The sequence below is a fragment of the Lissotriton vulgaris genome, chromosome 3_1 (genome assembly GCF_964263255.1).
Source record: "Lissotriton vulgaris chromosome 3_1, aLisVul1.2, whole genome shotgun sequence".
In the NCBI taxonomy this organism is placed as follows: Eukaryota; Metazoa; Chordata; class Amphibia; order Caudata; family Salamandridae; genus Lissotriton; species Lissotriton vulgaris.
The window spans coordinates 220,827,303-220,849,877 of record NC_141689.1 but is presented as its reverse complement, the minus strand read 5'-3'; positions in this window follow the sequence as shown (position 1 = coordinate 220,849,877).

The window sequence follows — 22,575 nt, the reverse complement described above, 5'->3', positions numbered from 1 at the left end:
ATGATGGATACGCTAACCTGGTTAATACTGGTTAAAGATTTTACCTTCTGACTTTAGTCCTTTAATCCCAATCCACCACAGGTACACTTCTATACCCGAGAACCTCAGAGGAGGAACCTAACCTTTTGACCACAGCGTGAATTCCGTTGCGGATAAATTAATGAGTGGGCATGTTTCGGACGGCCCCCAGCCGTCATCCGCAAATGCCCACTGTGATGTTGACGCGCCGCACAGGTTAAACGCTCACACGGTGGCAGTCAGAGGTCAACAGGAGGGTCCAATCCAGTTTCAGGTGCCACTGAACAGTTGGACAGTGGCAGGAAAAGGCCTCTTGTAGCTCGTTTTGTCCCTGTAGCTTTAGGTGGTCAGTCTAATGACTCTTGGGGCCCTCTTCTTTTCCCTAGGTACAAGAAAGAGAACAGTGCTCTTCTCTTCTAAGGGTGCAAGCAGAAGGTTCAATCCACTTGTGATCGTTATCAGTTTCAGGAGTGTTCTGACGTGAGTGCCTGAATGCTTGTCCACCCTATTTGGTTGGAATGAGCCCTGTGGACGCCCTAACCAATGGGTAATGTTTACCAGGTTAACCCTTCCAGCATTTGGGCATTTTGAAGATGACTGAAATCTTCAGCCACACTAAAGCGGGGTTCTGACAGTTTGGGTTGTGTGTGGATAGTGTAATATGGTGGTCCCAGCGACCTCACACATCTAACACTAAAACCCAGTTCAGGCCATCCTTGTACCCCCAACAACCTCAGAGGCAGAAATCTGGTGGAACATAGCTGAGCTTTCAGCAATTAGGAAGTGTATACACACAAATTATTTGGCCATTCTGTAATCCTCACTTGAAGTGTACCCCAAATGGAATATAACATCTCTCAGCATGCTTGGCAAGCAGGTTTTGACACTTCAGCAGGATCTGGCACTGTGATGTTAACAAGAGGCCCAGCTACTGGTATGGCTAAGTAGATAAAAGAAGGGTGCAGGTCTAAGTGTTAGCTACATATGGTAGTGACAGGGTAGGTCTCTTTGAAGTCAATTTATTCCTTTTTCTCAGTTCCGAGGCCTTTCTGTCGAAGGCACAACAACACCTCCCCACACCCAAGGCCTCTTGACAATGTACTGTGAGCACCTTTACAACTTATTTACACCAATTGAAATGCTAATTATTCGCTTACAGAAGTGGGGGAACTAATGCAGATTTAGCATTCATGGATTTCAGGCAAAGCAAAATTAACCTTTTAAAGTAATCTTTCCAAAATGTTTATTTCAAATTCAAATTCATCGGTCACTTAGGCTTAAAATTAATTTTTCAGAAAGTCTAAAAGTAAAATGTTCCGCTGATTCAGAGGCAGAGATAGCATGGACTGAACTTAACATTGTATTTGGTGGGACTGACATAAAATGGCTGTGGAAAATGGACAATGTAATCCCTATGGTGTGCCTGTGCAGGCACCGCCTTCATTGTAGGTATTACTGTCTGCCCCCACCCTCTGCGCTCCGACTGCCGGTATTGTAATCCGGCAGTTAGACCACTGCCCTTGATGTCAGGTGGACCACCACCGACTGCCTGTCGAAGACGGTCCACCTGACTTTGTAATGCGGGCCTGAATGTTCAAAAACATAAGATAATGGACAGGCAGAGCAAATATAAGGATATGATGGACGGAGAGCTGAAACTTTTCAGACTTCTCCCCCCAGTCACATATCTGGGTTTATCCCATCATCATTCATTAGCTCACTGGGCCACCCCAGTTCAGACACAGCCAAATCAAATCAAATCCGTCCAGCCCGTGCTGTCAAACCAGGGCAAAAGTAACTTTTTAAAAGTAAACTTTCAAAAATATTTATTTCAAATTTGAATTCATCAGTCACTTAGCTTATAATGAATTGTTCAAAAACTCTTAAAGTAAAATGTGTTGCTGAATCCGAGGCAGAGATAACACTTATTAAACTTAACATTGTATCCAGTGGGACTGTAATAAAAAGGCTGTGGGAAATGGACATTGTAATCTCTGCGGTGGTGCTTGTCCAGGCATCACCTTCATTGTAGGGATTACTGTCTGACCGCCGCCTGACTGGCTCCTTAAACCTGTCGGATGTGGCTGTTTTTCTCCCCACCCTCTGTGCTCTGACTGCCGGTATTGTAATCCAGCAGTCAGACCGCTGCCCTAGATGTCAGGCAGACTGCCACCGACTGCATGTCGGGACGGTCCACCTGACATCCTCATGAGGGCCTGAATGTTCAAAAACAACAGATGATGGACACGCAAAAAACATAAAGTCAGGATATAAAACATAACTCAGTGATTGGGGTTGTCTTTGCTGACAAGAATGTATTACTTCCAAAAGGAACCCTTCTTTCCAATCTTATAATTACAACAGATCGAGAAAAAAACACCAAGGATCTAAACCTATGACTTAAACAGTTTGCATGCAGCTCCTCAATGCCAGTAAATAGAGCACTGTGCTATATTAGAATACTTGCAATGTATGAACTGGAATTAACACAATGATCTCAGCATCAAAAGCAGTAGTCCACTTACCTCTCTAAATATATTATAAAATGCAGCCTCTTTGTGACCAATGAAGTAATCTAGAACAGATTTACTGTTACTTATGTCCTTGTTGTCAAATTCTTTGCATCAGATTTAAAAAGAAAAGAAATGTATAAGTCGACATTCAGACTCTGTTTTTCAAGCTCTGGCTTCATCCCCTTCCTCTGACACGCCTTGATTCCCAATTTATGGGTTCAAGAGTAAATGTCTTCCAATTCCAGTACTATTTAAAACATGTGTAGTCCAGAGTACCCTTTCTTAAATGCATGCAATGTTGATAATTTTTCTGACCGAGGATACCGAGTGCATGACTTGGATGCCTCGTTTTTAAATATTGCTGCTTTTAACACTTTCTGGCTGCATGATTACTATGTTGCTGTGATCGTTTATTTTGATATTGTGTGACCCTCATTGTGTTCTTGCCACCCTTCCCTGCTCTCTCTTACCTGGTTAACGCTGCTCCTGCCAGCGCCCCGGTCCACTACTGGATTTCCCTGTTGTTGTGGAGGGCGCCGGCAAATAATCGGTCTCCCGGCCCTGATTGGATGCACAGGGTCACGCGGGGCTTGACTCTTAAGGACAACCCTATTTAGTTTCAATGGCTCTCTCCGCGTCTAGCTGACGCGCGCAGCAGGCGCACGCCGAAGTCATGCCTAAGTCCAGCCCGTCTGCGCTCATCCACGCTAAGTACGTGCCAGGGGCCAGGGAGGCTGGCCATACTTCTAACTGCCCCCAAGTAAGTCCTCTGTACTCCCTCCGTGATCTACTGGCACTGAAGCCACTCAGACTGCCCTATCATCACGTGCTTCCACCAGAGGCGCTCTCTGGTACTTCTAGCTGTAGTTGCTTTACCAAAAACATCCACTCTTTAACCCCTGTCACCTCAATAAAACAGCCTACCCCCCAGATGCAAAAGCCTTCCTCGCCAACTACTGAGGATGGCTTTCTCGTTAATGCAAGATCCCTAGTTAAAAATAATATTGCTTTTAGGGATTTTGTTTCCGTTAGAAAGCCCTCCTGGGTCTTTATTACGGAAACCTGGGCATCAGAATCCGCCGGTCCCGAGCTCATTAATGCCATTCCTGAGGGCTACGCTCTAGCTCGGATGGATAGAGTCGGACGTAGGGGAGGAGGATTGGGCATACTGTACAAGAACTCTTCCATCTGCCGTACCAAATCTCTCTCCACCTCTACAGACTCCTTCCAGGCTACGTATTTCTCCCTTAACTCTTCTCCTACTGTCTCATTTTCTGGCCTCTTGTTCTACAGGTCCCCGGGCCCTAGGTCATTTTTCGGCCATGATCTGCTGAAAGTTTTAGAACCTTTCATCGACAGACCTAATCTGACCGTATTAGGAGATTTTAATTTTCAACTTGAAAATACGAACTCTAGTGACACTTCTTCTTTGGTGGACTCTTTGGCCTCATGCGGCCTGGTGCAACTTGTGGATAGTCCTACCCACATAGCCGGCCACATGTTGGATGGAGTCTTCTCCAATGACCCTAGATTAAGTAAAGGCTCGCCCATCCCTCTCACTTGGTCAGACCATATGGCTGTCCCACTGGAACTTAAATTTCACCAACCCTCCATGCCCCCTTTCGGTTTCAGGAAGTGGGAACTGAGAAGGAACTTTAGGCAGATTAAAAAAGAGACATTGACCCCACTCATGACCAGTTTTAAGTCTTCCACCATGAGGGATGCTAACTCCGCTGCCCTCGAATTCTCTAACTCCATTGCGAGAGCCGTGGATATTTTGGCCCCCACCAAACAGCACTATTCTGCAAGAAAGAGACCCTCAGCTCCCTGGTTCTCTGACTCGCTCAGGCTGCTAAGGCAGGGTTGTAGGAAACAGGAGATGCTCTGGGGGACTCTTCTTGATCCTAAGGAGAAGGAAAAACATAAACATCTCCTTAAAGAGTATAAATTGGCGGTAATCGAGGGAAAGAAGGCCCATTTTGCTAACCTGACTGCCTCACTCAACTCCCCTAGGGCATTGTTTAAGATCGTCGACTCCCTTTCCATCCTTCAAACGCCGGATCCCTAGTGGGATCTCAGGAGCTGTGTGACAAGATCTCCACTTACTTCCACACGAAAATAGTGGATATCTACACCACTCTCGAATCCCTAAACCGTGACTTGGGTGCCCCTGTCCCCCGCTTCCCCCCCTACCGAATGCCAGGTGGATGAATCCTGTAGCAGCTTCCTCAATTTCCCCCTTCTCACCTCTGAACAACTAAATCTGCTCCTCGATAAAACAAAATCTGGATCCCCTCTGGATCCTTGCCCCCTTAAGGTCCTTAAGGAGTTCAGGGAGGCTGTGTTGCCTCCCCTCTTAGAGGTGATGAACTTAGCTATTACTGAAGGTATCTTCCCCTCTTCATGGAAAATGGCGGTTGTCAAGCCTCTTTTGAAAAAGCCCACTTTGGACCCCGGGGTTCTGAAGAACTTCCGTCCTATATCCCTGCTTCCCGCCCCAGCAAAAATGCTCGAGGCACATCTTAATCAACATCTAAGTGCCTTCCTGGATGACTCTCGCAACACGGCTTTCGAAGGGCCCATAGTACCGAGTCCGCCCTAACGGTGGTCATTAACAACATTCGCTCGAAAGTCGATGCGGGCCAAGCTACTCTTCTGGTCCTGCTCGACCTGACAGCTGCCTTCGATACCCTGTCTCCCTCTGTCTTGGTAACTCGCCTCAGGGAGGTGGGAGTCGAGGGCCCAGCATTGAGCCTCTTGACCTCTTTTCTCAACCAGAGAAAACAGAGGGTCAAATTGGGTGAAATTTCTCTCCCCCGCCAAACCCGTGCAGTGTGGGGTCTCTCAGGGCTCATCTTTGAGCCCTATTCTTTTTAACATCTATGTGGCCCCACTTGCCAGGTTAGTAAGATCCTTCGGGTTGGAAGTGCTGTCATATGCTGATGACACACAAATCATGGTCTCCCTCTCTCAATCAGTGAGTATCTTCGCTCTTAATTTTCGAAACTGTATGGAGGCAGTTTCCCAGTGGATGATTGTGAACTCCCTGAAGCTAAACGGAGAGAAAACCGAGGTCCTGATCTTCGGGGGTAAACAGGACATCTGGTCGAGTGACTGGTGGCCATCGTCCCTCGGAGTGTGCCCATTGCCCTCTCAATCCGCCCGGAATCTGGGTGTGCTGATAGACACCACCCTTTCCTTTGACCGTCAGGTCAGTAGGACTGTGTCCACCTGCTGTGGTGTCATCAGGATCTTGAGAAAGATCTCACACTACCTTTCTCCAGAAGCTCGAAAGCAGGTCACCATGGCTCTTGTCTCTTCGAGACTGGATTACTGTAATGCGCTCTATTTAGGCATTAATAAAAAGCTTATTGAGCGTTTGTAGATAGTACAAAACGCTGTGGCCAGGCTCGTTCTTTACGTCCCTAGATTCTCCTCAGCCTCTCTAGCCAGGAAGAACCTGCACTGGCTACCCATCCAGTCCAGGATCTCTTTCAAGATCCTTTGCCTTACTCCTGGGGCCCTGTATGGAGCAAGTTCAGATAGTATACGGTCCCTCCTTTCCTCCTACTCTCCCAATAGACCTCTTCGCTCCTCCAATAAAAACCTTTTGTCTGTCCCCCGGATTTTCAAAGCCAGGTGGGGAGGGAGGGCATTTTCCTCTCTTGCCCAGAGGCTTTGGAACACTCTTCCCATGGAACTAAAAGGACAACCATACATTGTGCTCTTTCGCAAAGCACATAAAACATTGCTCTTCGTAGAGGCCTATCTGTAACTCTTGCACCGGCTCATATCTTAGACTGTACCACCTTTTAGGGGCCTTGATGCCCTTGGGCTAAGTTGCGCGTTATAAGATGTTATTCATTCATTCATAATTTTTCTGACTCAAAGATGTGTGCGTCTTGTTAGAGTGTTAGGTCATCACACATTCACTTCTCTGCACATTCAGAGAGAGTACCTATGGGATTTGAATGTATGGAAGATGAAATGCCTGAAAGGCTACCAGGCACAGGCATCAAAGCCTTTTGCGATCGCAGACGGTGCGATTCGCAAAAATCTCCAGTTTGCGATCTCAAAATTTGCTTTTGCGATGAATCAAGGGTCAAGGCACTCGCAATTTGAGAATTCGCAATTAATTGCGAGTTCTCAAATTGCAGTTGCATTTAAGGAATCGCATTTTGCGATTCTTTAAATGCAATGCATTAAAGTAAAAAAAATCAGTGATTTCCCTCATAGGGGGAGCAAATTACTATGAAGTTGAACTTCATGGTAATTGGCAAAAACTTTGAAAAATGCACTTTTGTGCATTTTTCAAAGTTTCATGTTGCGCACACACATGCCCTTTGGGCATGTGTGTGCGCAACGTATGTGCACAGATCAATTTCAAGGTGTGCAACAGGGTGTCCTTTTGACACCCTGGCACGCTTGAAATTGCATTCTCAATTTGCGATTTTCTAATTGAGAATCGCAAATTGAGAATGTCTTCCCATTCATTCCTATAGGCCTATAGGCCTATAGGAATGAATGGGGAGGTATTCCTTAATTGCGACTCGCAATTAAGGAATGTTTAGTAATCGCTATTTTTTAATCGATTTCTACATGCATAGGCTTTGCGATTCCTTAATTGCGATTCCTTAGAAATCGCAATTAAGGAATTGCAAAAGCCAACATTGATGCATGGGCATGTTAATGCCTAACCTGTGCAAACCTTTGGCGAGAACATGGAGCCCTTGATAACGGATGCTTAGTGGGGTGCTCATGCAATGTAGCACAATGTAGTGATGTCCATGCAGGACTTTTTAATGCTTAGTTTGCATTTGCATTGTATTTGGATGTGTTTTGTGAACACCCGAGTAGAACGTAATTAAATAGGAGGCTGGGCATTTTAGTACGTTACCCATGCACTATTTGTACATAGCTTGAGGCTGACCTTTTCTGTTTTTAATTCCTTGCTCTTGTTGGCATATGTAGGTACCATATGTAGGTTTTACTTCTTGAGCTTTTCCCCACTCTAATCACACTGCCTATAGTTAAGCATCACTTCCCAGTCATTCTTACTCCTACCTATGGTGTTTCTCTCCCCTGACCTGCCACAAAAGTGATTCATAGGTGTTTCCAATCATGTCTACATGGTTGTTTTATGTTAATCACTGGCATATAAAAATGATATTCATCTGGAGAAGTCTCAGTGCTAATTACTAGCTGGCAGAAGTGGGGGAACAATTGTAGATTTAGCTTCCATAATCGTCAGGCAACAACAAGGTGAAACCAACATTTGACTACCTTCATCTAATATTTCTGATTATGCAACGCCAGTCTCTGTAAAATATCACATCAGATTTCATTTTCCTCCGGTTTTCTACATTTTCTGACCTCCAGTCGACCTTGGCTTCGGATCTGATCTTGTGTAACAACACCTTCTTGTGCGTTCTGCCCTGTGTTACTAAACATATTGCGCAATGTACTCAAAATATGGAAAACATTAAGCTGTCCTGACAGGAAGCTTGTGCCTCCAGGGGAGATTTAACACCACACTACACGTCTCATCGTAGCGTCTTTATGAATTAGTGTATGTATGAATACAACTTCCATTCTGCTGTTTTACCCACTCAACATTTTTCTGTGTTTACATCTTGCTAAACCGTTGCAAATGGCCACGCCTCTTTCAGAGCCATTCACTAAGATAGCAGGGTTTCTCACTAACGAAAGTTGCGGTTATACCTCATTTTCAAAGTGATATTGCCTTTGACAGAATGTTTATACACAACAAAATGCTCACAGCCTGATTTAGAGTTTTGTAGGGCGGTCTATAGGGCAGGAGTCCGAAATACAGTGGCAGAGTTCCGCCTCTACCAAACTCATGGATCCCCTGCCTCATTTGTAGTAGCGGCTGAGTGGCGGGCAGGGGAGGTGAGAACGGATAAAAAAAAAGAAAAACAATAACTCACCCGCTTAGCCCATCGCTCTTCTGCTCCGAGTACTCGCTGCAGCACAGGCTCCCAGAATTCTCTGCGGCCAATCCTGATGCTGCTTTCCTGCAGCAGGAAAGCAGCATCGGGATTGGCCCGAGCTTCCTGAAGTTGCACACCCAGAGAGGCTAGAAGCCTGTTCTTTCTGACTCCAGCCTGGCAACGCAGCTCGGATTGGAGACAGTTCAGTGCGCATGTCGGTTTGACTGGCCTGGGGCCGATAGCAGTGCCACCCACCCCCCTTCATGACTGTCCCCATGATGACTCCACCCCAAGACTCGGCTTGGACTTTAGAATTTGAAGAATAAAACAATAATAAGCCACTTTTATTATCATTCTATTTTTCAAATTTTGAGGATGGAGGGGGGAAGCGACGCTCCACCACCATAGCTGAGGAGTCGCCCCTGCTCTTTTGGTATCAAGAGGAGCCAGGGGGTTTATGAAGGCAGATGATCCTGGCCTTGAAATCAAAAACTTTTCCCTGATGGCCTGTCTGCTCTCAGGCCACCAGGTTACAATGGCATTAGTCCCAATATATTTAGGACAGAACAACCAACAGTTTTTCTCAAAACAGATCTACCTGGCAAGGCACAGCAGGCACACGAAGGGGAAACAAACAATGGCCGGACTAGCAGCTCTATAACTTCTTTTCTCATGCTCAGAAGTTTCCACACGTCCAGGGGATGCTCCTTGGACGATGGACCATGGGTTACAATCAGTCTTGCCTCCCCTCCTCCCCTTCCAGGCATGGCTGTAACCCAAAGTCTAGTTACCAATAGTCTTGCTGTTATTCTTGCGGGCAGATGGTACTTTCTGTGTTGCTTGGATCATCCTCAGTTTTCATCCAGTAAAGAGGTTCTGCAGTATGCAGTTTAGAAGGTCTTCACCTAAGAAGATCCTAGACCTGCTTAGCATTGTGGGAAACAAAAGGCCAGCTTACCTGACGCTGAAAGCAGATTGTCCTTGCCATAGTCACAGATACATCCTACACCAGAGTCCTAGAAGCAGCACTCGGACTTGAGATAGGCAGTGGTGTAGCTAGACACTTTGCTGCATGTGGCGGTCCCTGTTTTTTCTGCCGGTGGCGGCTACATGAAGGAACAGGGGGGCATGCTGGTGATTCCTGCTTTTGCAGTTCTGCGGCAAACGTGTGTAAGAGCGGGCCTGGCTGCTGCCCCCAAAACTCGTGCCACCCGGGGTGGACTACCCCCCTTGCTGTGCCACTGGAGACAGGTGAGTTGTATAGCAGTTTATATAGGAGTTTATTTCCAAAAGTGTCAGAATTCGGTACCAGAATAATGTAAAATGTATGCACATTCTTCTACTTTGCATCACTATAATCCAGTGCCTGTCCCTTTGGGCTAACAAACAACTAATGAAAATCCCACAACGCCTTGTCCCCTAGTTTGCAAGACTTTATAAATAAATATTATCCTGTTGCTGTCCCTGCCCAAGTGCCAAATCAAACTGCACTCCTTGTAAGTGCCTCTGACTACCTTACCCGTGCACTACACTGCCCCACTGTTGAAGTTCATGACCCTACAACTGCAGTCTCTGAGAATCATGAGCTTTAAATATGTCTAGGTCTGTGTCTTCCTTTTTAGGTCGAAGCCTAGCGTAAGACTGCGCACATGCGCAGTCTTGCTGGCGAGATTTAGGGGGTCATTAGGATGTCGGGCGGATGGCCTCCGCCAGGCTGGCGGTAGCCACCGCTGGCCTGGCGGAGGCAATCTGCCCGACATCCATTGCCCAATTCCCCCCCGCCATATTAGGATGGCGGGGGGGACCGCGGTGGTGAAAAACATCGCCCGCCTGTTTTCCGCCTCGGTCGCCTTGCAGCCGGGGCAGAAAATGTTTAATATGGTGGCGGTGTCTGTTAGACACCGCCAGCCATACTACAATGGGCATTTCGGCAAAACCTTTCAGTGGCGGCAATTGCCGCCACGGAAAGGCAGGCGGTCTTTGCTTTGGGGGCCCCCTGCGGGCCCCCCTGGTGAAGGCCGAGGTGTTTGTTGCAAAGGGGGGGTACCTGTGGTATCCCCCGCATTTGCATACACCAAGCAGCAGGCACCGCCTGCCGCTTCGTGTATGCAAATGCGTGCGTTTCATTTTAAGATTGTGGCGGGCGGTGCCGTGAGCACCGCCCGCCACAATGTTAAAATGAGGATTGCGCCCGCCACTGTGGCGGGTGCATCCTGATGCAAATTTTAGGACCCCCGCCCTTAAGGCGGGCGGTCCCGTTTCCGGATAGGGTGGCAAAGCCCGCCCGCCATCCTAATGAGTCCCTAAGTGTCATCAGGAGGGTTCACTAGCGGGCTTTAAGCTTGCCCCTCTTTTCCATTGGCCGGCGTCACCGTTTAGGCTAAACGGTGGCCAGCCATTGGAAAAGAGCTTCCAGTGACGTACAGTTTTCTCTGTTACAGCCGTCCCACTTGGACTGGCTGCCCTGACTTACTGCTAGCGTAAAAGGTTTCTTCTTTATGGTTCCAAACAGATGGCCCCATAAAGAAGATAATAAACCTTTTACACCAGCAGAAAGTCCGGCCGAGCCCGTCCAAGTGGGACGTCAGAAATAGTGAAAATTCTGCGTCGTGGCGTCCACTTGTTTTCTCTGCCCTCATCTCCTGTTCGGGGGATTTGTAGTCACCAAAGCAGGCAGTGCCATGACATCAGCTGAGCGCAGGCGCTGAAATTTTCATGTGCTCTGAGAAGCGTCTTTAAAGGGATCAGCTGTGCAACGCGATCTCCCTCTCACATCTGGGGCTCCATTTACTCCCATTGAGTGGAGGAGGGTATTGGGTGCACATGGGGGAGCCCTGACCATGCCTCAAACTAACAGGCGCTGCAAGGACATAGTTCCCCGGGGGCTGGCGGTCTTTGCCTACGTGCTCCTGCATTTCTGGCCCCTGGGAAAGTGCTGACTGCCGCCCTGTCACCCGCTGCTCTAGGTTGCAGCACCTGGTGTCTTCCAGCCTGGCTTGGCCGACTGAGCCTCGTGAAGTCCAATGCCTTACCCCACTCTCCCCCTTGTTTTAATACTCTTCCTAACTTTGAGTTTGAATGTCATTAAACGCACCAATGACCATAGTTACTTTCAGAGTAAGTCAACTGTGTTTCACTGATGATCCGATTCCAAGCACGAAACGGTGCAACGCATCACTAACTGTTGCCGATAATTAAAAATTGTCTCTTGTTAGTGAGCATTTGACCAGCGTGTGTCTCATTGCTGAACAGGCTTTGTTTGTCGCTCGTGTTTACGGTGATGCTGCTGCCTTGCTATGTGCCTTGAATCTCAGTGAAAGGTGTCGATAAATAGGCGATTTTGTGACATCTCCCTCATGCACACCTTGGAATTGTATGTTGTGGGACTGGTGGTTAGAAATGTATTTTACATGAAACATTCGGGTGCCCCAGGTCCAGCGTAGTAACTGAGTCTCCGTGCATTTTTTACCTGTGTTATTGTGTTTATAAGCATGCAATGGCCTCGTGCAGGTTTTGCATGTGAGCAGTGGGCTTTTTAAGAGTTGCATACAAAGAAATGAAATGCATTTTGTCTGACTAATGGATTACTGTGTTTTGTGGGTATACGTTGACATATGTATTTTTTCTACTGAAATCCATATAAAAGTTGGGGACCCTTAGTCACCACACCTATCCTGTGTCTCTTAATTACCCAAAAGGAATTTATGAGCCTTGTATGCACATACTATCCACACCTGCTGCCAAGATGCAGCCCAGCGCAACATGGACTTTTCAGGACACACATTGTATCCTATGATCAAGCGCAGTTTTCAGTTTCCTGTCTCTCCGTTTTTGCATTCGCAAAAGGTAGACTTTCTCGGTGTTTCCCAAGGCCGAGCGATGGATAGGACCGGAGAGATGATGGTGCGGCGGGAGGAGGACGCCGGTCCCCGCAGAATGGAGGGCAGGGTTCGGTGGTGAGGGTCCCTGGTGCAGCACTGCAGCACTGCGAGGTCCTGCAGAACATGATCGACATCTCCATCTCCAACCTGCGGAAGCTCTGCACCCAGTGCGCCGCCTCCAACAACCTGACCGAGCTGGAGATCAACATGGTGGAGGTAAGAGCGGCGCTATATCGGGGAAGGTTAGAGCGGGCTGGGTGGAGGGCAGATCCGCACATTTGAGGTAGATCGAGCATTATATGAAGGGGCGAGGTTTGCACACTGTATGAGCCTGCGAGAGATCCGCGCTGTGGGGGCAAGGGCACCATTATCTCATGGGGCGTTATATGGAGGGGTGAGGTCTGCACTATGTTTGACCTTGCGAGACATACGCAGTAAGGGCAGCGGTATACCAGGGGCGTGATAGGCGGGAGAGGAATTCCACATACTATGGTCTAACGGGAGATCTGCACTGTGGAGTTAAGGGCAGCGTAAGTGTTAAATCAGGGCAGTTATGTGCCGCCGGGTGGGTCTCGGGAGATCTGCACTGTGGAGGTAAGGCCAGATTTATATATAGTGCGTTATATGGAGGGGTAAGTTTTGCACACTCTATGGTATGACCCTGCTAGAAATTTGCAGTGTGAATTTAAGGACAGCGTTATATCAACGGGTGTTATTAGAGAGGGCGCGATGTCTGAGCACTGTATGGCCCTGCGGTAGGTCAGCACAGTGCATGGCAATGTTATATCAGAGGGGGTATCTGTCTGCACATGGTATCGCCCCACGGGAGAACTGCACAGTGAAAGTAAGGGAGGGCCGTCTAATATCAGGGGCTGCATATTGGTGAGGGAGGTGGGAGCGCCACAAGCTATGGCTCTGCAGAAGATCTGTGGCATCACGTGGCTGTAAGAGCAGCGTTATATAGGGGATGGGTGGTTTGGTCACATTAAAGCGTTATATCAGAGGGCGCTGGATGGGAGAGAGGTGAAGTCTGTACACTCTATGGTCCGCCGGAAGAGCTCAGTGATGTCTACTACTTGATGTCTACTACTTGATTACATCATAATTTTTACGACAAGTGGGATCCAGAACAGCGTTCGCTTTGACTTCAAGGTATCGTTTTTTTTACTCAATATTGTGCATGAAATCACCAGCAGCTGAGTAATTTATTGTGTCTTTGATCGCACCAGTGGCTGTTTGATGTCTGGCAGGAATATTTCCTATATTTGATATATGGGAACTGTACCGTTTCCAGGTATTGAATTTAAACTACATGAGTTGATAACTTTTGACTGGAACGTTTTTTTTTGGATGTTTTGTTTCTCTCTTCGAAGCAAATTGACTGTTTTTTTAATCAGATTTCTTTTATTATTACTATTTAAACGATATTTGGAAACATCTCATACCTTTTTACCAACTGCCTAGTCAAAGCCCGAGCGTTGTATTCCTCCAAACTGAGGCCTCGAGCACTGGATTCTTCTTACACTGTTCCCGTTCCTATTGCGTAGGCTCCTCGGAAACTCAGCCGCGCAAAGCATTCTGGATTTCAAAAAGCATTCTGGGTAATCTACGTCATTACGCACGTACAGCGGCCATTTTTTTTTTTTTGCATCCAATAAACTTTATTGTGCGGTTCGTGTGTTTCAGTGATTCGCACACTTTGAATTTGATTACCTGTATTGCGAATTCAGTGATTCGCACACTTTGAAATCGATTACCTGTATTGCCAATTCAGTGTTTCGCACACTTTCAAATTGATTACCTGTATTTCGAATTCAGTGATTCGCAGACTTTGAAATTGATTACCTGTATTGCGAATTCAGTGATTCGCACACTTGGGATTTCATTTGGAGATAAGGTCATACTTCTTCTTGGGATTGAGATGTCCTCAATTATAGCGCCTCCACATTTTTTACCTATCGCTGGGGAACCAAAAATTGAATGGGAGTTATGGTACCCTAAGTTTTTGGCATATGTGAAAGTATTGGAGAAAGATGGTTACTCCGAAAAAAGAATACTTGATCTTTTGAGACATTGTTTAGGTGGACAGGGAATAAAAGAATTTACGAACTTACCCCCAATTGAAGGATCGGAGGAGACTAACGTATTTGAAATTGCTGTAAAACAATTGAGTATACTTTTTGACAAGAAAATAAATACTGTAATAGAAAGATTCAAGTTTTACTCACGGTCTCAAAAGGAAGACGAACCTATCGAAAACTATGTTTCACCCCTACATGCTTTAGCTGGTTCATGTGCTTTTGATACCATCAACTACGAGCAAGTATTAGAAGACAAACTTATGATGAAAACAAAAAGCAAGAAGATACAGGAGAGGTTATGGTTGGGTACTGAGTCTTCTTTGAGTGCTGTTGTAAATATAGCTAAAGGCATTGAACAATCTGAAAAGTTTGTTAACGAGATTAGAAATCAATCTAATAGCATTTCTGTAAAAATTCAAGATTCCGCATCTGAGGTATCCCTAGTTAAGAACCAGTCCTATTCAAAGAAAGCTGTAGCTCCTGTTAAGAAGGAGTTCGAGATGAAAGAGAATAAGTGGGGGAAAAAAGAATTTACTTCTACCGAAAATAAATTTGCTGGTAGACGTAATTTTATAATTTGTTACAGGTGTGGCAGTTTTGATCATGTTGGAATTTTTAAAAATTGTCCCGCATTGAACAAAATTTGCATAAAATGAAAGAGAATAGGCCATTTAGGGAAAATGTGTAGATCTACTCAAAAGGTGAATTATTTAACTTCTGGTGAAGAGGGGGTGTTAGAACTGGGGGTCTCTAGTTGGCAGAGGTAAGTACCACTGTCCAAATAGGGACCCTTGATTCTAGTCAGGGTAAGGAGGAAACCCTCTGAGATAACCCCTGCTCACCCTCTAGGTAGCGTGGCACGAGCAGTCAAGGCTATTCAGAAGACAATGTGTAAAGTATTTGTACCAACACTCACAGTAACACAGTGAAAACACCACAAACTGACTCCACAACAGTTTAGAAAAATAAAGGTATTTAATCTAAACTACACAAGACCAAAACGACAAAAATCCAACATACACAGTTCAAGAATATGGTTTCAAAAGAGTTCTTAAGGTTGTAATGTAAGTTCTTTAGGTTGCGATAAAATAATCCACTGATGCGTGAAAAGTTCACAGTTGCGTCACGTTTACTCACAATACCTTTTAGTTGCGACAAAGTTCCAAAAGCAGAAGCTGGTGCGGTGGAAAACAAGCGATGCATTGCTCCTGAGACCCTGGGGAGGCGATATGACAGCCCCGCTGCAGCAGCGGGCATGTTGCGACAAATCCGGTCTGTATGTGGAGGAAGGCCACTTGTATGGATTCCGGTGCGTAGGTTCCGTAGGAAGTTTGTTCTCGCAAAGGCACGATGTGGAGAAGTGTGGCTCAATGCTTAGAGCGGCAGACCTTGATGCAGAACGCTGGCCAGGGATCAGGGTTCGATTCCTGCCTCGGCGAGTTTCGGGCTTAAATTCCTCTGACCGGATATTCTCGCCTCAGTGCCGATTATAAGCATGGGTCCCACGCTGCAACTCTGGGCAATAGCTTGCTTAGTCTCCACAAAGGCCCCCTGATACACAAGGGATGCCTGGTTTCACCATGGGATGCCCAGGAGTGGACACCCCACAAGGAAAAGCCAGGAGGGGTTCCCTTGTGGTAGGAGTACAAGCGCCGGGATGCCTCCGGGTCACTGTTCGCGCTATACAAATACGCCACATTTACGATGCAACGATCTTTGGAGGTGCGACGATCTCCGGGGCGACGATGCGCGAACCAGCGGTGATCTTCTCTCTCGCAGCTCCTCGACGCGATGGTTTCTGCGACGACACTCGCAGCGACGTGATGCGGTCCGCAAGCAAGCAGTGCGGCGATCTCCCACAGCGACGGCAGGCTCTGCGACGACACTCGCAGCGATGTCAGGCTTCCCGCACCGATCGGGTGCATCCAGCAAACGAAGGATGCGACGGCTCTGACAGCAGCAACAGGCGCTGCGACGATCTCGACCTTCGTAGCGGCGGGAAACTTCTCGCACTGTCGGGGATGCACTCCGCAAGCGAGCGATGCAACACTTTTCAATTGCAAAAGTCTCTCAAGCTTCGTTCCAAGCTTCCCAGCACAGGTACAACTTCCAGAGGCCCCACAACTGAATCAAGCGCTCTAGGAAGGACATAACTCTCTCAGCAGAGTTCAGGGAAGTTGGGGGTGAAGTCCTTTTGTTCCTGGGACTTCAGAACAGGGAGCCAGCTCTTCTCAGGCCCGTGGAGATTCCTTCAAGGCAGGGGACACAGCACAACAGCAAAGTCCTTCCCCTCTACTTGGAAGCAGAGCAAGAGGTCAGTCCAGCAGAGCAACAGCAGGACAGTCTTCCTTCTTCAGATTCAGCTTTCTCCTTGGCAGAGGTTCCTTCTTGATTCCAGGAAGATCTAATTTTCTGTTGTCAGGGGTCCTGTACTTATACTCCTAAAAGTCTTTGTTCTCTTTGTGCAAGTGGGCCCTAAGCCCGGTCTGAACCAGTTCTGGGTGTTGCTTGAGCACTTTGTTGGCCTGGCTTCTCCTTTCCTTTCAGAATGAGAAGCAGGGTCGTCAGCCACCCAGCAGGAGGTGGAGCCAGCATTGTGGCAGGCAGGCACAGCCCTATTCAGGCACAGGTGCTAACTCCTCCCACCACTCAGGTTGCAAATGCAGTCATTCAGCCTAGGGCTGACTCAGCCAGCCTCCTGGGGAATCCCTAGCCCCTGTCACTCTCAAACCAGACAGTCAATACACAAACAGGCCAAGGCACACAGAAGGGTCAGACAAGAGAACAGCAACTTTCTAAAAGTGCTGTTCTCAAACACAGGATTTAAAAACAACCTTTCCTAAAAGATCTGTTATTAAATTCTGAGTTCAGGGATACTAGATAACTATGTCCTATCTGGTTCCTATGGGAAGAAATGCTGGAAGCCACTGTAGCCAGCATCCCCCAAGTTAATCTATGGAGCAAGATAGCCTTACAATAGTGAAAAACGAAAATGGCTGTAATTCACTACCAGAGCATGTCACCTGCACTAGTACATGCTCCATCTTTTACATACACTGCACCCTGCCCAGGGGGGTACCTTGGGCCTTCCATAGGGGTGACCAATGTACACAAAAAGGGAAAGGTTAGGCCTGGTCAGTGGGTACACTGACCAGGAGGACATGGCAGTTCCTAGACTGCACACAGGCACTGCAGTGGCAGGCCCGAGACAACATTTTAGGGCTACTCATGTGGGTGGCACAATCAGTGCTGCAGGCTCACTAGTAGCATTTGTCATCACCAGCCCTGGCACACCCAGTGCACTTTACTATGGACTTCGGGGTGATACAAATAGGCCAATCATGTATATCCAATCATGATAACAATTTACATAGGGAGCACTTACACTCTGGCACTGACCAGCAGTGGCAGAGTGTCCAAAGCATCTAAACCAGCAAAAACGAAATCCAGCACAGCATCAAAATACAGGAGGCAGAGGCAAAAAGATAGGGGAAAACCACGCCAAAGATGCGAGGTCTAACAGGGGGCATTGGAACAGTTTAGTAAATTCAACTGCATTTCTTTTGTTGGCTGTGATAACACCAAATGTTTTCCGTCTTGTATCATATCTGTTAATGGGGAAGACATTCAAATGATGGTTGACTCCTGTGCTTGGTACACTATAATTGGCAAAGATGTTTTTATGAAATTAAGGGGTAACAAAGAATTACTGTCCCCTGATAATAAACCGGGTGGTTATTCTGGACACAAAATGGAGTTGGAAGGTTTCTTTTGGGCGGATTTTAATTTTAAAGGGAGAAGAACTAGAGGCAAACTGTATGTAGCAACAAAGGGTGTGTCGATTTTGGGATGGCCTCATCAGAAGGAAATGGGGATGAAGCTTGATCCTAATGCCTCACCGTCTGTGTACATTGTGTCTGATTGTAATGAACAGTTAGTTTCTAGCATTAGGAGCAGGGGCGTAACACAGGCCCACGCATCCCCTGCAGTGCGGGGGGGCCCCTCAAACTAAAGTGGGCCCCCTCAGCACTGCACTTCGGCCTGAGAGCTCCTAATAGAGTCCGGAGGGGGCCCCTCCACGTACCTGGTAGGGGGGGCCCCTCAATTATCATTACGCCGATGATTAAGAGAATGTATCCGAAAGTTTTTGATGAGAAACTTGGTGAATATATAGATTATAGACATAAAATTATACTCAAGAGCACTGCCATTCCGGTAAGACATAGAGTACGTAATGAACCTCTGGCTTACCGTAGCAAATTAAAAGAAATGTTGTCAGGATTAGTACAAAGTAAGGTCATTGAATCGATTGAATGTTCACCGTGGGTTTCTCCGGTTGTTCTTTCACTTAAAAGTAATGGGGATCTTCGTCTGTGCGTTGATCTCCGCTGTCTGAATAAATAGATTTTGACTGACAGACATCCTTTATATACACAAGCTTATTTCTACGCTATCTCGGGCTTGTGTTTTTTCGACATTAGATTTGGCTAGTGCTTATCACCAGGTCATGTTGCATGAAGATTCCAAGTGTCTAACAGTATTCATAACACCAGAGGGGATGTACCAATTTTTAAGGATGCCTTTTGGCTGAGCTAGCGCAGCTTCTGTGTTCCAAAGATTAATGAAGGAAGTTTTAGAGGGTTGTGCAGGAGCAATAGCCTTTCAGGACGACTTATTAATTTATGGGAAAGATTCTGAGGAACATGACAATAATTTGATGAGGGTTTTGCAGAGTATACAGAACAAAGGACTAACTCTAAATGCAAATTTAGACAAGAAAAAGTTGAATATCTAGGGCATGAGATATCCTATCAAGGCTTCAAACCTAAGTTTAACCATGTTAAAAGCATTGCAGAGGCACCTGCTCCAGCTAACAAAGAACAGTTGTATTCATTTTTGGGACTTACTGCATTTTATAGTAAATTTATCCCAAATTATGCTTCAAAGGTATTTGATCTTAGGTTGTTGTTGAAGGAAAATGTAAAATTTGACTGGGGTAAGAACCAACAACTTGCCTTTGAAATGCTTAGGAAGGAAATTTGCTCGGCACCATTTTTTAAACCATTTACGGTTGGACAGGAATGCGTGGTAGCTGTTGATGCTAGTGGTATAGGTTTGGGTACAGGTTGGAATTGAACATATTGTTTCTTATGCTTCAAGATCATTGCATGGTGCTGAATGCAGCTATTCTACTATTGAGCGGGAATTCTTAGCGTGTACTTGGGCTGCACAGCATTTCCGACAATTCTTGTGGGGAACAAAATTTTGTTTAAGAACTGACCACAAGCCATTGATTGATATGTTAACTGCAGGCGGTGGAAGACCCTTAACAGCACGTCTGGCCAGGTTAGCTGCTAAATTGGAGGAATTTCAATGTAGTGTTGAGTAAATTCCTAGTCGTATGAATGTGCATGCTGACTGTATGTCTCGGTTGCCTCTACCACATGTGGATTCTAACGATACTGGGGAAGAATGTGTAGGTGTAGCATATACTTTAGAATATGTTGGTGGAATTGGTATATCTGGAGTTATTTCAGAGGAAGATTGGAAAAAAGCTATGGTTGAGGATGATGTTTTGTGTAAGGTGGTCCAAGCTTTGGGATATCCTCCTGAAGATTGGGATTGATGAGGCACTGGGTTAGGTTTATGGCCTCACTCCATCAAGAGCTTTTTGCAGTGGTGCGGGTCACAAAAGAAGGTAGATGCACGTCCCGTTTTAACTCTATGCGAGAGGTCAGGCAGGGCTGCATACTGGCCCCCCTGCTTTTTACAATCTATATAAACGGCCTAGGCTCCCATCTAGACGGAGCTGCTGGAGACGTTCCGCGTGTAGGAGAAGTTAAGATCCCCGCTCTCCTATACGCAGACGACGCGGTGCTGATAGCTCGCACCGGCGTCTGTCTCCAGCAGCTCTTGGACGCATGTGGTACCTTTATGGACCAACTAGACTTGAAGGTCAACTCAAACAAGTCACACACGATGGTGGTTGGTCCCCAGAAGAAAAGGGCCCTGGTAAAAACCTGGTAAAAACCTTCAGATGTAAAGGAGAAGTTGTGTCTAGTGTTTCCGTTTTTCCCTACCTAGGGGTGCTTTTCGACAACAAGGGTACCTGGGTCCCGCAGGTAAGGGCCAAAATCCTGGCGGTGACCAGGACATCAACGGCCCTTTTGGGCTACGCTAAAAGTTTGGGTCATAGACCGATGGAAGCCCTCCTCAAGGTTTACAATAGCAAATGTTTTTCCGTGGCACTGTATGGCGCACCTCTATGGGGTTATGCATGTTTGGAAAATATTCAAAAGGCGGAAAATAGATTTTTACGCTCCCTCTTGTGCGTACCACAGTCGACACCAACTTTTTCCATACATGCAGAGGTGGGTATGGATTATGTTTGTGATAGGTTACATTTGGCACCCTTAATCTATTGGCTCAAGACATGGCAGAATTCAGAATTAACCCTTAACCATTTGATAATGAAGGAGGTCATGTCGTTGGATCATAGCAGTAGAATTCCGTGGTTGGCCTATTTGAAGAAGTCCTTTACTGATCTGGGCCGGCCGGAACTCTTTATAGACCCCTCTGGCATCACAAATCAAGACGTAGTTATCATTAAAAAACAATTTATGCCAAGGGCAAGAATGTGCCGAGAGGAAAGGGAACTGCTAAAGCCTACAGTAAAACGACACTATTTGTTAGTAAACTCAATTGCACTAGAACCCTATTTATGTTTTGTCACCAAGCCATTTCACAGGTTCCTTTTAACTAAATTTAGATTTAATCTTATCCATTTTTATTTGGGAAGTTTCAAAACTTGGGTGAAACCAGAGTTAGCACCGCCCTGTACTTGTGATAATTTTTCTGCACAAGACACCATGCACTTTATTATGTTTTGTGATTTCTTTTCTGATCAGAGGAAAAAATATTTGTTTCCGGTCCTAAGGGAAGCTGGCTTCTCCCAGGTGAGACCAGCTATGTTTTATCTTTAATTATTGAGTAACATCCGCATCACATTCTGTATGGCTAACTTTTTAGTGGCGGCGGCTAGATCAAGATCACGCAAGACACTATAAAACTTCCCTGTATGAACTGTTTTTATACTCTTTTTAATCTTGTTTTAATTGATATACCTCCTCACATGAATTCGATTGACACAAAATTGTTTTTAATTGTATTTTACTTGTATATAAATGTTTTTTATGCTCTTTGTATGATTTTTAACTAAATCGAATAAGACTGACTGACTGTGTAAGGTGGTTGAATATTTATGTGTTGGTTGGCCTGAAGAAAGGAAATTGAATGGAGAGTTGAGTTCGTTTTTTAAGGTCAAGGATGAACTTATGCATTCACAAGATATTGTCACCAGAGGTGACAAAATTGTTCCTCTGTGTTAGAGAGAAATTAGTGACTATTGCACATGAGGGACATATGGGTATGTCCTGTACTAAGAGACGTTTAAGAGAATTTTATTGGTGGCCTAGTATTGATGGTATAGTGGACAAGTGGGTTAGGGAATGTGACTCTTGTTCTAAGAGTGACAAATCGGTCAGACCCTTGTCCACCTCTATAACTCCTATTGAGTATGTTGAAGGGCCTTGGAAGAAGCTGGGAATTTACATTATTGGTCCTTTGTGTATGCCCTTTTCTAAAGAAGATTTTGCATTGGTTTTAATAGACTACTTTTCTAAATGGCCAGAGGTTAAGGTAGTAGAAAAAATTACTTTTTTGCAAGTTATAGAGTTCCTTGATAATTTTTTTTTCTCGTGAGGGTTTGCCTTCTGACTTGGTTTCTGATATTGGAATGCAGTTTACCAGCAAGGAGATGGGATAGCACATAAAAGGGTTTCTAATTATAACCCACAGGCAAACGGTCAAGTTGAGCGCTCTAACAGAGTTGTCAAAGAATCTATTCAGCTAGCTGTGAAGAGTAATATTGATTGGCAGAAAGCATTGCGAGCCACGTTACTTACTTATCGTATTTCTCCGAGTGCTGTAACTGGTTATTCTCCTTTTGAAATGTTGAGAGGTCTTAAGCCTGGATCAAAACTTTTACCTTGGTGGTTAAAAGGGAAGGATTCACAGAATGCTGTGTTGGATAAATAAATATAAGTTTAAGCATCAATTGCAAGATCAGAGA